Below are 14,845 nucleotides of genomic sequence, written 5' to 3'. Positions count from 1 at the left end.
CAGCCTACTTGGGGCACAGGAAATACCCAGCTCCAAGGGGCTCTGGCCTTCCACAGGGAGGAGAGAGATACCCAACTCCAGTCCCCCAGTCACTTGATCCCACCCAAGGGGTGGAAGAACAAAACAGAAACATGGGAAGTTCCTGGCCCATGGGCACAAGCTCACTAGAAGACAAGGCTCAATCCTGGGCCTGGAGAACCCGTGCCCTTCCCACACCTGACTGCAGCATCATGAAAGTCATGTTGTCTGCGTTTCCTTTTACCCAGCACACCGTGTCCACCTTCCAACAAGAAATCAAAAGGCATAGTAAAAAGCAAAAAAATACAATTTTAAGAGACAGAGCAGACACCAGAACCAGACTCAGAGATGACAAGGAGGTTGAAATGATCAGACTAGGGTTTTTAAAATTATGATGAATAAGCTAATAGCTAAAAAAATAAGCTAATGGCTTTAATGCGAAAAGTAGTCAGCATGCAAGAATACAAGGATAATGTAAGCAGAGAGTTAGACATTCCAAGAGAGAATAAAAGAGAAATGCTGGAGATGAAAAGAACACAGTCACAGAAAGAATGCCTTTGATGGGCTCATTGGGACAGGTAGACCTCGGGTTGCTGCATTGCACAGATGTTGCATTTTTTACAAATGGAAGGCAAGACCTCCACCAGCAAGATTACAACTCGCTTGCAGTAGTCTGGAACCAAACCCGCAATATCTCCAAGATATGCCCGTACACGGGACACAGGTAAGGAAAGAATCTCTGAGCTTGGGGCTATGACCATAGAAACTTCCACAACCGAAAAGCAAGGAGAAAGTAAACACTGAAAACAAAACAAAACAAAAAAAAACAGAACAGAATATCCATGAATTATGAGACAACTGCATGATGGGAATATCAGAAGGAAAAGAAAGAAGAAAAGGAACATAAAAATACTTGAAACAATAATAACAAAGAATTTCCTCAAATTAATGCAAGACACCAAATCACAGATCCGGAAGCCCAGAGAACGTTAAACAGAATAAATGCCAAAAAAAATATACCTAGGCATGTTATATTCAAACTTAAAAAAAATAAAGATAAGGAAAACATTCTGGAAGAAGCCAGAGGCGTGAAACCACTTCTAGAGGGGCAGAGAGAAGAATTTTCCGAACTTGTCAGAAACCATGCAAGCAAGAAGAGAGCGGAACAAAATCTTCGAAGTGTTGGGAAGGAAAGAAACAAACAAAACAAAACTCACAACCTACAAAAGAGACCACATTCCGGGCCATAAAACGGACCTTAAAAAATAAAAAGAACACAATGTCTTCTGTCAGGCCGCAATGAAACTATACTAGATACTATTAACAGAAAGATAGGTGGAACCCCACGTGTGTGGAGATTAAACAACATACTTCTAAACAATACATGGGTCAAAACATGTTTTCGCCCTGGCCGGTGTCGCGCAGTGGTTAGACATTTGGCATGAGGACTGAAGGGTTGCGGTTCAATCGCTGGCCCCATTTGGGGCACATAAAGGAGGCAACCAATCAATGTGTCTCTCTCACATCGATGTTTCTCTCTCTCTCTCTCTCTCTGCCCTTCTTTCTCTCCCTCTCCCTCCCTTCCACTCTCTCAAAATCAACGGAAAAAATATCTTCAGGTGAGGCTTAACAACAACAACACATTTTCAAGAGAAATGTAAAACTATTTTGAACTAAATGAAAATGTAAGTTTTTCAAGTTTGTGGGATGCAAGCAAAGCTCAGAGGAAGACTTCTAGCATCAGACACACATGTATTTGAAGAGAAGAAAGATCTGAAATCAGTGGTCTAAGCTTCAACTCTGGAAACTAGAAAAAGAAGAGAAAATGAAAACCAAAGTCAGAAAAAGAAATATAATAAAAATGAGTGCAGGAATCAATGAAATTGAAAAACAGAAAATCAATCAAGAAAAATCAACCAAAAGTTGGTCCTTTGAAAAGTTTAATAAGATTGATGAGGCTTTATTTAGCCAGCCTAACTAGGAAAAAAAGAGAAGACATATATGACTAATATGAGAAAAGAAAGAGAAACCACCACTACAGAAACCACGGTTATTAAAAGCATTATCAAGGAGAAAAAAAGTATAATAAAGGAATATTATGAATAACTCGATGCCCACAAATTTATAATAACCTAGGATGAAATAGACCAATTCCTTGAAAGATACAGTCTGCCAAAACTCCATAAGAAGAAATAGACAACCTGAGTGGGCCTGTATCTATTTGAGAAATTGAGTCAATAATTAATAACTTTCCAAAACAGAAAGAACAGCCTCAGATAGGTTCACTGGTGAATTCTACTAACCCTTTGAGAGAGAAATCACACCAATTCTCTATCATTTCTTTTCAATGACAGAAACAGATGGAATACTCCTCACTCATTCTCCGAGGTCAGCATGACCCTAATACCAAAACCAGAAAAAGACATCACAAGAAAACTACAGCCCAGTATCTCTTTTTATTTTATTCCTCACCGGAGGATATTTTTCTACTTATTATCAGATAAGAATGGGAGGGAGGGAGGGAGAGAGACAGACAGAGAGAAACATCGATGTGATAGAGCCACATCGACTGGCTGCCTCCCGCACGACCGGGGTCGGGGACAAACCGCACCGAGGTACGTGCCCTTGACTGGAATCAAACCCGTGACTCATTGTCCGAGGGCTGATGCTCTAACCGCTGAGCCAAACAGGCCAGGGCTAGCCCAGTATCTCTATGGAGCACGTGCCCTTGACTCGAATCAAACCCGTGACTCATTGTCCGAGGGCTGATGCTCTAACCGCTGAGCCAAACAGGCCAGGGCTAGCCCAGTATCTCTATGGAGCATAGATCCAACAATCCTCAACAAAATATTAGCAAATTGAAATTCAGAAAGAATTATATACCACAACCAAATGAGATTTATCCCAGGTGGGCAAGTTGGCTCAACATTCAAAAACCAATTAATGTAATCCATCACCTCAACAGACTCAAAAATGAAAAATCACATGATCATATCAATAGAGGCAGAAAACAAAGTCAGACAAAATCCATCATCCATTCATGGCATTTTCATCACAGGGTAGCCCTCCCTCTTGCTCCAGGCCAGATTTTCTTGATTTGGGGATGGGTACCTCATCCAGGCTGTATTATCGGTCTCCAACTCACAAAAATGAGTGTTAAGTCATGATGTTGCAGTCTTAACCTGGATAATTTTTTGAATGGTGGGGATGAAAATTTGGGAGATTTTGACCGTCACACTTTCTGCAATAGAGTCTAGAAGTGCATAGGGCATCTTTATTCCATTTGGTCAAAAAGGTCTACAATCCTTTTGTGTGTTGCTGGGTTTGGTTTAGTTTGTTCCTTTTCTAATTTCTTGAAGAGGGATCTTAGGTTATTGATTTGAGACCTTTTTTCTTTCCCCATACAGGAGTTTGCAGCTATGAGTTTTCCTTCAAGCACTGCTTTGGTTACATCCCACACACTTCCTTATGTTGTATTTTTGTTTTCTCTTCAAAGTATTTATTTACTTCTTTTGATTTCTTTCTTTTGTGACTCGTAAGTTATTTAGAAGTGTGTTTAATTTTCAAAAGTTTTAGGTTTTCCTAGGTCTTTTTCTGTTGTGGGTCTCCATTTTATTTATTTTTCATATTTTTTCTTTATTGATTTTAGAGAGAGAGATAGAAACATCGATGAGAGAGAACACCAGATTGGCCACTTCCTGCATGTCTCCCAGTAGGGATCAGGCCCACGTTATGTCATTTTAATCTTTAACAATTTGAGTGTCGTTTTGTCCAGCTTATGGTCTGTTCTGAAAAATGTTTTATGTGCTCTTGATAAGAATGTGTATTCTTCAGCCCTTGGGTGTTTTCCATATGTCAGGCCAAGATACTGTTGTTCAAGTCTTCTATATGCTTGTTGGTTTTTTTATTTTGTTTTTATTGTGGTTAAAACATATAACATAAAATTTATCATCTTAATCATTTTTAAGTTTATAGTTCAGTAGTGTTAAGTATATTCACATTGTTATGAGACAGACCTCCAGAATGTTTTCATCTTGTGAAACTGAAACCCCATACCTATTAAAAATCACTCCCCTCTCTCCCGTCTCCCTAGCCCCAGGCAAACACCATTCTACTTCCTGTTTCTATGACTGTGATTACTTTAGATACCTCTTACAAGTGGAATGCTTACAGTATCTGTCTTTTTGTGACTGGCGCATTTTATTAACGTAATGTCCTCAAGGTTCCTATATGTTGTAGCATGTGATAGGCTTTTCCTTCCTTTCTTCTTTATTTCTATCCTCACCTGAGGACATTTTTCCATTTTTTGTTCAGATAGAGTGGGAGGGAGAGAGAGGAACAGAGAGAGAGAGAGAGAAACATCGACGTGAAAGGGACACATTGAGTGGCTGCCACCCGCACGACCAACCAGGACTGGGGATAAACTGCAACCGAGATACGTGCCCTTAGCGGGAACCGAACCCGGGTCTCTCTGGACCGCAGGCCAATGCTCTAACCACTGAGCCAAACCGGCCAGGGCGGCTTTCCTTCCTTTTTACGGCTCAGTAACTTTCCACTGTGTGGACAGACCACACTTTGTTTATCCACCATCCATCGGTACATGAGAAATTACTCCAAAACGTATTGGCTTAAAACAACACACATCTGTCATCTCGTAGTTTCTGTAGGTTAAAACGTGAAACAGCTTAGCTAGGCACTTGTGATTCACGGTCTCACGAGGTGACCTTCAAGAGGTCAGCCGGCTCTCACCGAGAGACAGTGGGACGAAGGTGACCTAGCCTGTGACGTCCCCCACTGTCCCTGCTTCATTCGTTCATTAGAAGTGACTACCTAGGTTCAGCCCACACTCCAGACGCGGAACGTTCAGCCCACACTCCAGACGCGGAACGTTCAGCCCACACTCCAGACGCGGAACGCTGAGGCTCCAGCTCTTGACAAGAGGAGTGTTAGACGCCTAGGCAGAAGCAGGAAGGACATTTAGGGATGGGAACTGCATCCTCCAGATCATTATCCACACCATTGCTGGATTCTTCTCATCACATTGAACTTTGTTCATGGTTTTCCATCGGCGGTCCCTCTAGGACAGAGGCTACGACGTCAGCACGCGATTCAAGGCTCCTTCCCGCTAAAATGTCCTTTTCTCTCATCTCAGCGTGTTCAAATCCTGCTCAAAAGCCATTCCTTCCAAGAAACAGTCCCCAACCATCTCAACTGGAAATAAGATCTTCCTCTTCTGGCTTCGCAGTGTGTCATTTTAATCTTCGTATTTCAATGACCTGCATGCACGTCACATCTCCCCTACCGAGGCTGCAGCTCCTTGGTGGCACGGGTCATACCTAGGTCTCCTTGTTTCCCTCTTGGCACCTAAACTTCATCTGAAAGTCCCATAAATACTTGTCTAGTTACTTGCATCATAAGGACACAAGTATTATAGCAAAACAAACAAGCAAACAGAACAGGAGAGTTTTGCCATCTTTGGTGTTTTTCTTTACGATAAAGTGATTTAGCAAAATGTAAAAAGGCAAAATGTCGTGGATGTTTGGCGGATGGGCTGTAAAAGCGGAGGGCCAGGCTAGCTTGCGGCCAGGCGAGACCGTTGCCCAGGCGAGACCGTTGCCCAGGTGTTGCCTAGGCGAGATGGAGTGAACATCTGGGTGAAGGTGGCACGGAGATGAGAGATGCGGAGAGACTGAAGGTCTGCTGTACAAGTAGAACAGATATAGAAGTACCTTAGAATTGGATGGGGACAGAAGTCAAGGTGATTGGCACTGGTAACTGTGGAGCCGATGTCCCATTTCCTGCAGAAGGACCATGCTGGGGTACTCACAGAGATGCTGAGATGCCAGTGAGGAAACCCAATGGTGAGGTCAAGAGGCAGCTACATCACTTAGATGCACAAGTCTAGAGATCAGAGAAGACACGAGGGTTGGAGAGACAGACTTGACAGTCCTCAGCATATAGGCGGTTTTGAAGATGTGGGAAGGAGGAGAGCCCCTGGGAAGAGTGGAGGTGGAGAAGACTCCAAGCCCAGGTCCTGAGGACCTGAAATCTCTAGAGAACACGTATGGGGACCACGGGGAAGAAGTCTGAGAAGGAACAGCTGAGGAGCTGGGCGGCAAAGCGGGCAGGTGCGGTGCTGTGGACGCAGAGGAGGGACACATTCTGAGAGGGCAGAGCTGTCTGTGCCAACTATGTTGGAAAATCGATTAGAAAGGAGACAGAGAGACTTGAAAAAATGGTGGTGGAGTGAATGGAGCTACACAGACCATCTCCCAGGACCAAAGTGGATTTACAACGAAAATAAAGACAAATCGTCAGGAAGGGGCAACCGAAAGACAGCCTGGAGGACCACATAACCAGGGACACTGACTCGATCCTGGTAGGCTTGCGAGGACGCGAGAGGGGCCGGGAGCCCACGGTCCGCAGCGGCCTGGGCTGGGACCAGCGGCCTCAGCTGAGACCAGGGGACTCAGCAGGAAGCTGCTGCCGCCTTGGCTGTGACCGCAGCTAAATCCTGCGAACTCGGCTGAGCGCTACGCCCTCGGCTGGTGCCGCAGACTCGGCCGCCCTTGGCTGGAAGCAGCGCCATCGGGTTAAAAGTCCCAGGCGGCTCCATGGCGTAGAGTCTGGATAGAGGCTAAATTGGCAGCAGCCACTCACCGTGGGCTCCAGCAGAGGGAGGGCAGACTGGACTGGAGCTGTGTGGGGACACTCGGGATTTGGAAGGTGCTCAAAGCTTTTGCTGAGTGCAGCCCTGCAGGACTGTGGTCATCTTACTCCTTCCCAGGGCCCTGGGGAGAGGCAGCGGCCCCTCCCTCGGAGATTCAACCCCACCTGGTGGCCATTGAAATGCTAATTGAGGCCCATTAACAACCAGCAGCTGCCCCACCCTCAGGAAATCCTCTTACACTGAGCACCTGAGGGAGTTTTTCAGGCAATTCGGAAACCAAGGTTCTTCAGGTGACCTCTACTAATAGCCTCCAGGCAAAAAAAAAAGCTATTGATAGTGGTGGTTAAAGTGGGTCCTCCCTGCCTCATCCAAACCCAGGAGAGGGAGCCACAAACAGCAGAACACCAACACCCACAGGGAAAATTTGGCAGACTCCAAAGCCCAATTAAGCAAGGTAACAGAACTAGAATTCAGAGCCATGATCTTGAGGAAGCTCAACAGCATGTGTAAGGACATGCGCACCATGAGTAAAGACATATAATATTTACATTATAGGAGTCCCCGAAGAAGAAAATGAGCAAGGGTTAGAGAATATATTGGAAGAAATAGTGACAGAAAACTTTCCTAATTTGGTGAGGGAAGAAGGCATTCAAGTTCAAGAAGCACAGAGAGCCCCAAGTAAGAAGAACCCAAACAGGCCCACACCAAGACACATAGCAATTAAACTGCCAAAAATTAAAGACAAAGAGAGAATCCTAAAAGCAGCAAGAGATAAGCAACAGGCTACCTACAAAGGAAACCCCATAAGGCTCTCAGCTGACTTCTCACAAGAAACACTACAGGCCAGAAGGGAATTGCATGAAGTAATCAAGGTCATGAAAAACAAGGATCTGAATCCAAGACTACTCTACCCAGCAAGGCTATCATTCAAAATAGAAGGTCAAATAAAGAGCTTCCCAGACAAAAAAAAAGGCTAAGGGAATACATTAGCACCAAACCAGCACTGCAAGAAATGTTAAAAGGACGGCTGTAATTAGCAGGAGAAATGGGAAGAAAAATAGAACCACACTAAACAAAAATGGCAATAAATAAGTACATATCAATAATCACCTTAAATATAAATGGATTGAATGCTCCCATAAAAAGACACAGAGTAGCTGATTAGATAAGAAAGCATGACTCATCTATATGTTGTTTACAAGAGACCCACCTCACAACAAAAGACTCACATAGGTTGAAAGTGAAGGGATGGAAAAAAATCTTCCAAAGCAATACTCATATCTGATAAAATAGACTTCAAAATAAAGCCCATAACTAGAGACAAAGAAGGCCACTGGATGGAAAAAAATCTTCCAAAGCAATACTCATATCTGATAAAATAGATTTCAAAATAAAGCCCATAACTAGAGACAAAGAAGGCCACTACATAATATTGAAAGGATCTATCCAACAGGAAGATATAACCCTGATAAACATATATGCACCCAATATAGGAGCACCAAAATATATTAAAAATCTTCTGGAGGACTTCAAAGGAGAAATCGATAGCAATACAATCATAGCAGGGGACTTCAACACCCCGCTGACATCACTGGATAGATCCTCTAGACAAAAAATTAGCAAGGAAACAGAGACTCTAAATGAAGCACTAGACCAAATGGATATAATAGATATCTACAGAGAATTACACCCCAAAACTACAGAATTCACATTCTTCTCAAATGCACATGGGACATTCTCAAAGATAGAACACATGTTAGGGCACAAACTAAGTCTCTACAAGTTCAAGAAGACTGAAATCATATCAAGCATCTTCTCAGATCACAATGGCATGAAACTAGAAATCAACTGCAAGAAGAAATACAAAGACATTTGAACACATGGAAGCTAAATAGCATGTTATTAAACAATGAATGGGTTACCGAGGAGATCAAGGAAGAAATCAAAAACTTCATGGAAACCAATAAAAATGAAGACACAATACAAAATCTACAGGATGCAGCGTAAGCAGTTCTGAGAGGGAAGTTCATAGCACTACAGACCTACCTCAAAAAACAAAAAAAATCTCTAATAGACTATCTAACCTCACAACTTAAAGAACTAGAGAGCAAACAAAAAGAAAACCCCAGAGCAAGTAGAAGGAAGGAAATAGTAAAGATCAGAGCAGAAATAAACGACATAGAGACCAAAAAAAAAAACAAAAAACAATTCAAAGGATCAATGAAACAAAGAGCTGGTTTTTCGAAAAGATAAACAAGACTGATGGACCCTTAGCTAGATTCACTAAGAAACAAAGAGAGAGAACCCAAATGCACAAAATCAGAAATGAAAGAGGAGAAGTACCAACTGACACCAGAGAAATACAAAAGATAGTTAAACAACTACTATGAACAATTATATGGCAACAAATTCGACAATCTAAGCGAAATGGACAAATTTCTAGAAACACACAGTCTCCCAAAACTGGACCTGGAAGAGATAGAAAATGTGAACAGACCAATATCAACAGAAGAAATTGAAGATGTAATCAAGACTCTCCCAGCAAACAAAAGCCCAGGCCCAGATGGCTTCACAGGGGAGTTTTACCGAACATTCATTAAAGAACTAACACCCATTCTCCTCAAACTATTTCAAAAAATTCAAGAAGAAGGAAGACTTCCAAACTCGTTTTATGAAGCCAGCATAATTCTAATTCCAAAACCAGAAAAAGACACTACAAAGAAAGAAAACTACAGGCCAATATCCCTGATGAACATAGACGCCAAAATCCTGAACAAAATAGTAGCAAATCGGCTCCAGCAATACATCAAAAAAGTTATCCACCATGGCCAAGTGGGATTCATCCCAGGGATGCAAGGCTGGTACAATATTCGCAAATCAATAAACGTGATACACCGCATAAATACAATGAAGAACAAAAACCACATGATCATATCAATAGATGCTGAAAAAGCATTCGACAAAATCCAGCATCCATTTCTGATAAAAACGCTCAGCAATGTGGGACTAGAAAGATCATATCTAGACATAATAAAGGTCATATATGAAAGATCTACAGCCAACATCATACTCAATGGGCAAAAACTAAAAGCATTTCCCTTAAGAACAGGAACAAGGCAAGGATGCCCACTTTCGCCACTCTTATTTAACATAGTACTGGAAGTCTTAGCCACAGCAATCAGACAGGAAGAAAAAATAAAAGGGATCCAAATTGGAAAGGAGGAAGTGAAACTGTCATTATTCGCAGATGACATGATACTATACGTAGAAAACCCCTAAGACTCCATCAAAAATTTACTAGACTTGATAAATGAATCTGGCAAAGTAGCAGTATACAAAATTAACGTCAAGAAATCGATGGCATTCTTATACACCAACGATGAACTCACAGAAAGAGAAACTAAGAAAACAATCCCATTTACTATTGCAGCAAAAAAATTAAGATATCTAGGAATAAACTTAACCAAAGAAATAAAGGACCTATTCGCAGAAAACTACAGGTCATTGAAAAAAGAAATAGAGGAAGATATAAAAAAGTGGAAGCACATACCCTGTTCATGGATTGGGAGAATTAACATCATTAAAATGTCCATATTACCCAAAGCAATCTATAGATTCAATGCAATCCCCATCAAAATACCAACGGCATACTTCACAGAACTAGAACAAATACTTCAAAAGTTCATATGGAACCAAAAAAGACTCCGAATAGCCACAGCAATCTTGAAAAGGAAGAACAAAGTTGGAGGAATCACATTACCAGATTTCAGGTTATACTACAAAGCCACCGTAATCAAAACAGCCTGGTACTGGCACAAGAACAGGCATATAGACCAGTGGAACAGAACAGAGAACCCAGAAATGGACCCAAGGCAATATGCTCAATTAATATTTGACAAAGGTGGCAAGAGCATACAGTGGAGTAAGGACAGCCTCTTTAATAAATGGTACTGGGAAAATTGGACAGCTACATGCAGAAAAATGAAACTACACCATCAACTTACACCCTACACAAGAATAAACTCAAAATGGATAAAAGACTTAAATGTGACTCATGAATCCATAAAAATCCTAGAGGAAACTGTAGGCAACAAAATTTCAGACATCATACGCAGCAGAATTTTCACTGATACATCACCTAAGGCAATAGAAACAAAGGAGAAAATGAACACATACAACTCCACAAAAGGAAGACAAAGAACCCAATTAAAAAAATGGGCAGAGGAACTAAATAGACACCTCTCCAAACAGGACATACAAATGGCTAAGAGACATATGAAGAAATGCTCATCATCACTAATCATCAGAGAGATGCAAATTAAAACAACAATGAGGTATCACCTCATACCTGTCAGAATGGCCGCCATCAACAAATCATCAATAACAAGTGTTGTCGAGGGTGTGGAGAAAAGGGGACTCTAGTACACTGCTGGTTGGAGTGCAGACTGGTGCAGCCACTATGGAAAACAATATGGAGTTACCTCAAAAAATTAAAAATTTAATTTCCATTTGACCCAGTGATCCCACTTCTAGGAATATACCCTAAGAAGCCTGAAACACCAATCAGAAAGAATATATGTACCCCTATGTTTGTAGTAGCACTATTTACAATAGCTAAGATCTGGAAACAGCCCAAGTGTCCATCAGTAGACGAATGGATAAAAAAGCAGTGGTACATATACACAATGCAGTACTACGCAGCTGTAAGAGAGATCTCTTATCCTTTGAGACTACATGGAGGGACCTGGAAAGTATCATCCTAAGTGAAACAAGCCAAACAGAGAAAGATGAGTATCATATGATCTCATCTGTGGAATATAATGAACATAACAGTCTGAGGAATGGGGTAGTCCCAGAGACGTGGAAGTGGGGTACAGACTGACAATCCCCAGAAGAGGGGATGGTGGGGGAGAGATAAACCACAGAACTTATATGCATGTATGCATGAACAGTGGACATGGACAACAAACTGGGGACAGGGCAGGGAGGGGGGGAGGGGGGAATCAGTGGGGGGAAAAGGAGAAACATCTGTAACAAAAATCAATTAATAAACTCACACTTCTGATTTAAAAAAAAAAAGAAAAGGAAAGGAGACAGAGTTGTGCTTTTTGGAGGTGACAAAAAAGTTGGCATCAGCCGGTGTTGTTCGGTGGTAGGATGGATACAGAAGGGAGGAAGGTTGATGCATGAACAGATGATGAAGGATTTAAATACTGGGGTGTTTACTATGCACTCCCCGGGGAAGACCCTTCGGACTGCGTCTGTCTGGCCTCCTGAGCCTTTCCCAACTGTGTTCAGTTCACCCTCAAGCCTGCCTCAATCCCCGTTACCAACAGCCTCACCTGGATGTCTTGTCAACAGCATCTGACTGGCCTCCCAACCTCTGCTTTGCTCCCCTTGGGTCCTTTCTCCATGGCAGCCAGAACGCCCTTCTAGAAATCCTACCTCTAATCACGTCGCTCTTGTGTTTCTAAGCTTTCAATGGCTACTTGTTCCCATGGGGATCAAGTCCACACCGCTTGCACGTTTTTAGGTCACCTGGCTCCTGCCTCTCTCTGCGCTGTCTCCCCCTCCACCCCCACCCTTCCCGATGTCTGCCCTGTAGCCACTTTCTCTGGCTGACATCTTTCTTCTCCCCACGGGGCCCTATTCTCTGTGGGTCCAGGTTCAAGCCGAAAGTCTCAGCCTGAATCTCGTTTCCCTCTTCCGACGTGAGCACTGAACTGTGCCTGTGGCTCACAGCTACGTCCCAGCACACGGCACCTGGGAGGCACCGCGAGTGCTCCTTGAGCGGGTTCAATGAAGCCATTTCCATGGAAATTCTCCACTAGAATTTTTCTTCCACAGGAAAACATCTTAAATGACGTTAGAATATTTATTTGTAAGCAATGCAGGCTCATTTGGACACTTGAGATGGGCTTCTCCAAAAAAAAGTCTGCACTATCTCAGGAGGCGAGAGCTATAGACCCAATCATGCTAAACCATTTCGACTTACAGACCGAATGGAATGCTTTCGCTAGGGATGGCTGGTTAATCCGTTTAATGAGTCACCTTTCGGTTGAGGGAGAGGTGAGTTAAATAATCCCTGCTTCTGTAAGAGCAATTAGTTATACATATATTAATTTGCCTGCTTTCAATCCAGGCACTATTTTATAAAAGGAAATCCGAGAGGAGAGAAGGTAGGAGCTTAACAGCCATCCCTTCTTTGCAACACTTCAGAAAGCACATTGAAATGAACCCGGCAACAAGCCATTAGCAGGGGCATTCATTAACTCAGTACACTTTCATATCATGAACAGAAGCTGGAGGCACAGTCTTCCACCTCCAGCCACCTGCAAGACACCTCCGCCCGGGGCTTCCCAAGGCACCTCCAACTCTGTGTGTCCCGATCTGAAGTCATGATGGTCCCTTGCAGAAACCTGCTCTCCTCCTGGGTTCCCCATCTCCTCGGTGCGCCATCTCGGGCACACAGGCTGCGAGTCTCAGCATCTCCCTGGCCCACTCTGTGACGTCCCCCGCAAGGCTGCCGCATCCTTTGGACTGAACCTCGACTTCACAATGGCTGCCCCAGCCCCTTCTCAGCCCGTTAACTCTCACGGAGGCCACGTAACTTGGGTTCCTACCTCCAAGCTCCCCAACCTAAGGCCTCCCCTTCAGCTATGGGACGCAGCAACGAAAACCCAGATATGCTCCTGTCACTTCCTCAAAGCAAGCAAACCAGAAAAACCCCCAAACATTTCTTCGTCATAGTAACTAAGACTTACTGAGCACCTACTGTGTGCAAGCTCCATCTTCAGAGTTCTAGATCCTTCTTCTGGCCTTTACTCCCCACCAGGATCTGGCCCTGCCTGCCTCGCCCGCTCCGTCTGGGCTTCTTCTCCCTGGCTTGCCAGGTGCCAGTCTCAATGGCTGTTTTTTTTCTTTATCCTCATCCAAGGACATTTTGTACTTATCTTCAGATAGAGCAGGAGGGAGAGAAGGGGAAAGAGAGAGAGAGAAACATTGATGTGAGAGAGACACAGAGACTGCTTGCCACCCACACGAGCCCAACCAGGGCCAGGGACAAACTGCAACGGAGGTACGTGCCCTTAGTGGGAACTGAACCCGGGACTCTCTGGTCCGCAGGCCGACGCTCTAACCGCTGAGCCAAACCGGCCAGGGCTCAATGGCCTTTGTGTTGCAGTGCCGCTCTCCTAACATTTCCTCTCCAGGTCATGGGGCTCCTTTTGCCATGTGAATCAGAGGAGCTGCCTCTGACCCCCCAAGGCGGCTCTCTCCTGTTACCACAGAACATCAGCCCTGGCCACCCTCCGTCATCGGTAGAATGTAGGCTCCCCCAGGACCAGGTCCACCTCCACTTCGTTCACCAGTGAGCTCCAGGAGGGGCGTGGAGCCAGGCACTTAGGGGCGCTGGGTAAGCATGGCTACAGGGATGAAAGAGTGCCTTCCAGGTGAGCCCTCCGTTAATCCTCGCTGTTATCAGTATCTAGCGCTCCTGTCTAATGCTCTTAAAGCATCCAGATGAGACGGTGTTAACATCTCTGTTCAGAACTCTCCGTCTCGGTCTTCGGGCTCTTGCTTTCGGACCTCCTCCTGCGTGCTGGGAACCGCAGACAGCTTGGGAAGCGTCAGCTCAGGTTTGCTCAGCAGCCACCGCACGGCCAGGCCCCCTTCCCAGCGCTGCGTTATGACATTGGTGGGCCCCAGGCACCTGGGCCTTCGTGGGCTCTTCCTTCCTAAAGAAGTATTAAAAACTACATATTACACTGCACTCGTCCTTTATACAGTCACACATACACTGATATAATCCAGGCTGGACTCATCGTTACCGCAGTTATTGTTCGGATTAAAAAAAACAATTAGAACATTTTTCTGGGCCGTAGGCACTGCGTCTGCTCTGTCGGCCCGTCGTCCGGCGAGAAAACGGGTATCTCAGGACTGAACGTCGCAGGGAACAAGCGGAGGGACCGCGAACCCAGGCCAAGCACGAGTCTAGCTGGAAACTGCTACCCAGGCTGCGCTCCAGAGTCAATCCAGGAAGTTCCCGCGGCCCGCACCGCGCCCAGCTCGGGCCGGGCCCTTGGCACCTGGATCGACGCGCCTGGGGCAGTTCTCGGGCTCCGCCCCTCCCTGCGGGCCCCGCCCACCCGTCGTGGC

General features: G+C 44.4%; 1 long non-coding RNA gene across 1 annotated transcript; it reads right to left on the bottom strand.

The window, feature by feature from the left end:
- Positions 1-1,535: 1,535 nt before the first annotated feature.
- Positions 1,536-14,762, bottom strand: LOC118618331. Its single transcript, XR_004957053.1, has 3 exons — positions 14,056-14,762; positions 13,453-13,641; positions 1,536-1,562 (listed from the first exon to the last, which is right to left on the bottom strand). It is a non-coding gene; the product is annotated as an uncharacterized LOC118618331 (long non-coding RNA).
- Positions 14,763-14,845: the final 83 nt, after the last annotated feature.

Source organism: Molossus molossus, unplaced genomic scaffold (assembly GCF_014108415.1).
Source record: "Molossus molossus isolate mMolMol1 unplaced genomic scaffold, mMolMol1.p scaffold_m16_p_6, whole genome shotgun sequence".
NCBI classification, from domain to species: Eukaryota; Metazoa; Chordata; class Mammalia; order Chiroptera; family Molossidae; genus Molossus; species Molossus molossus.
This window is presented reverse-complemented; position numbering and strand designations above follow the sequence as displayed.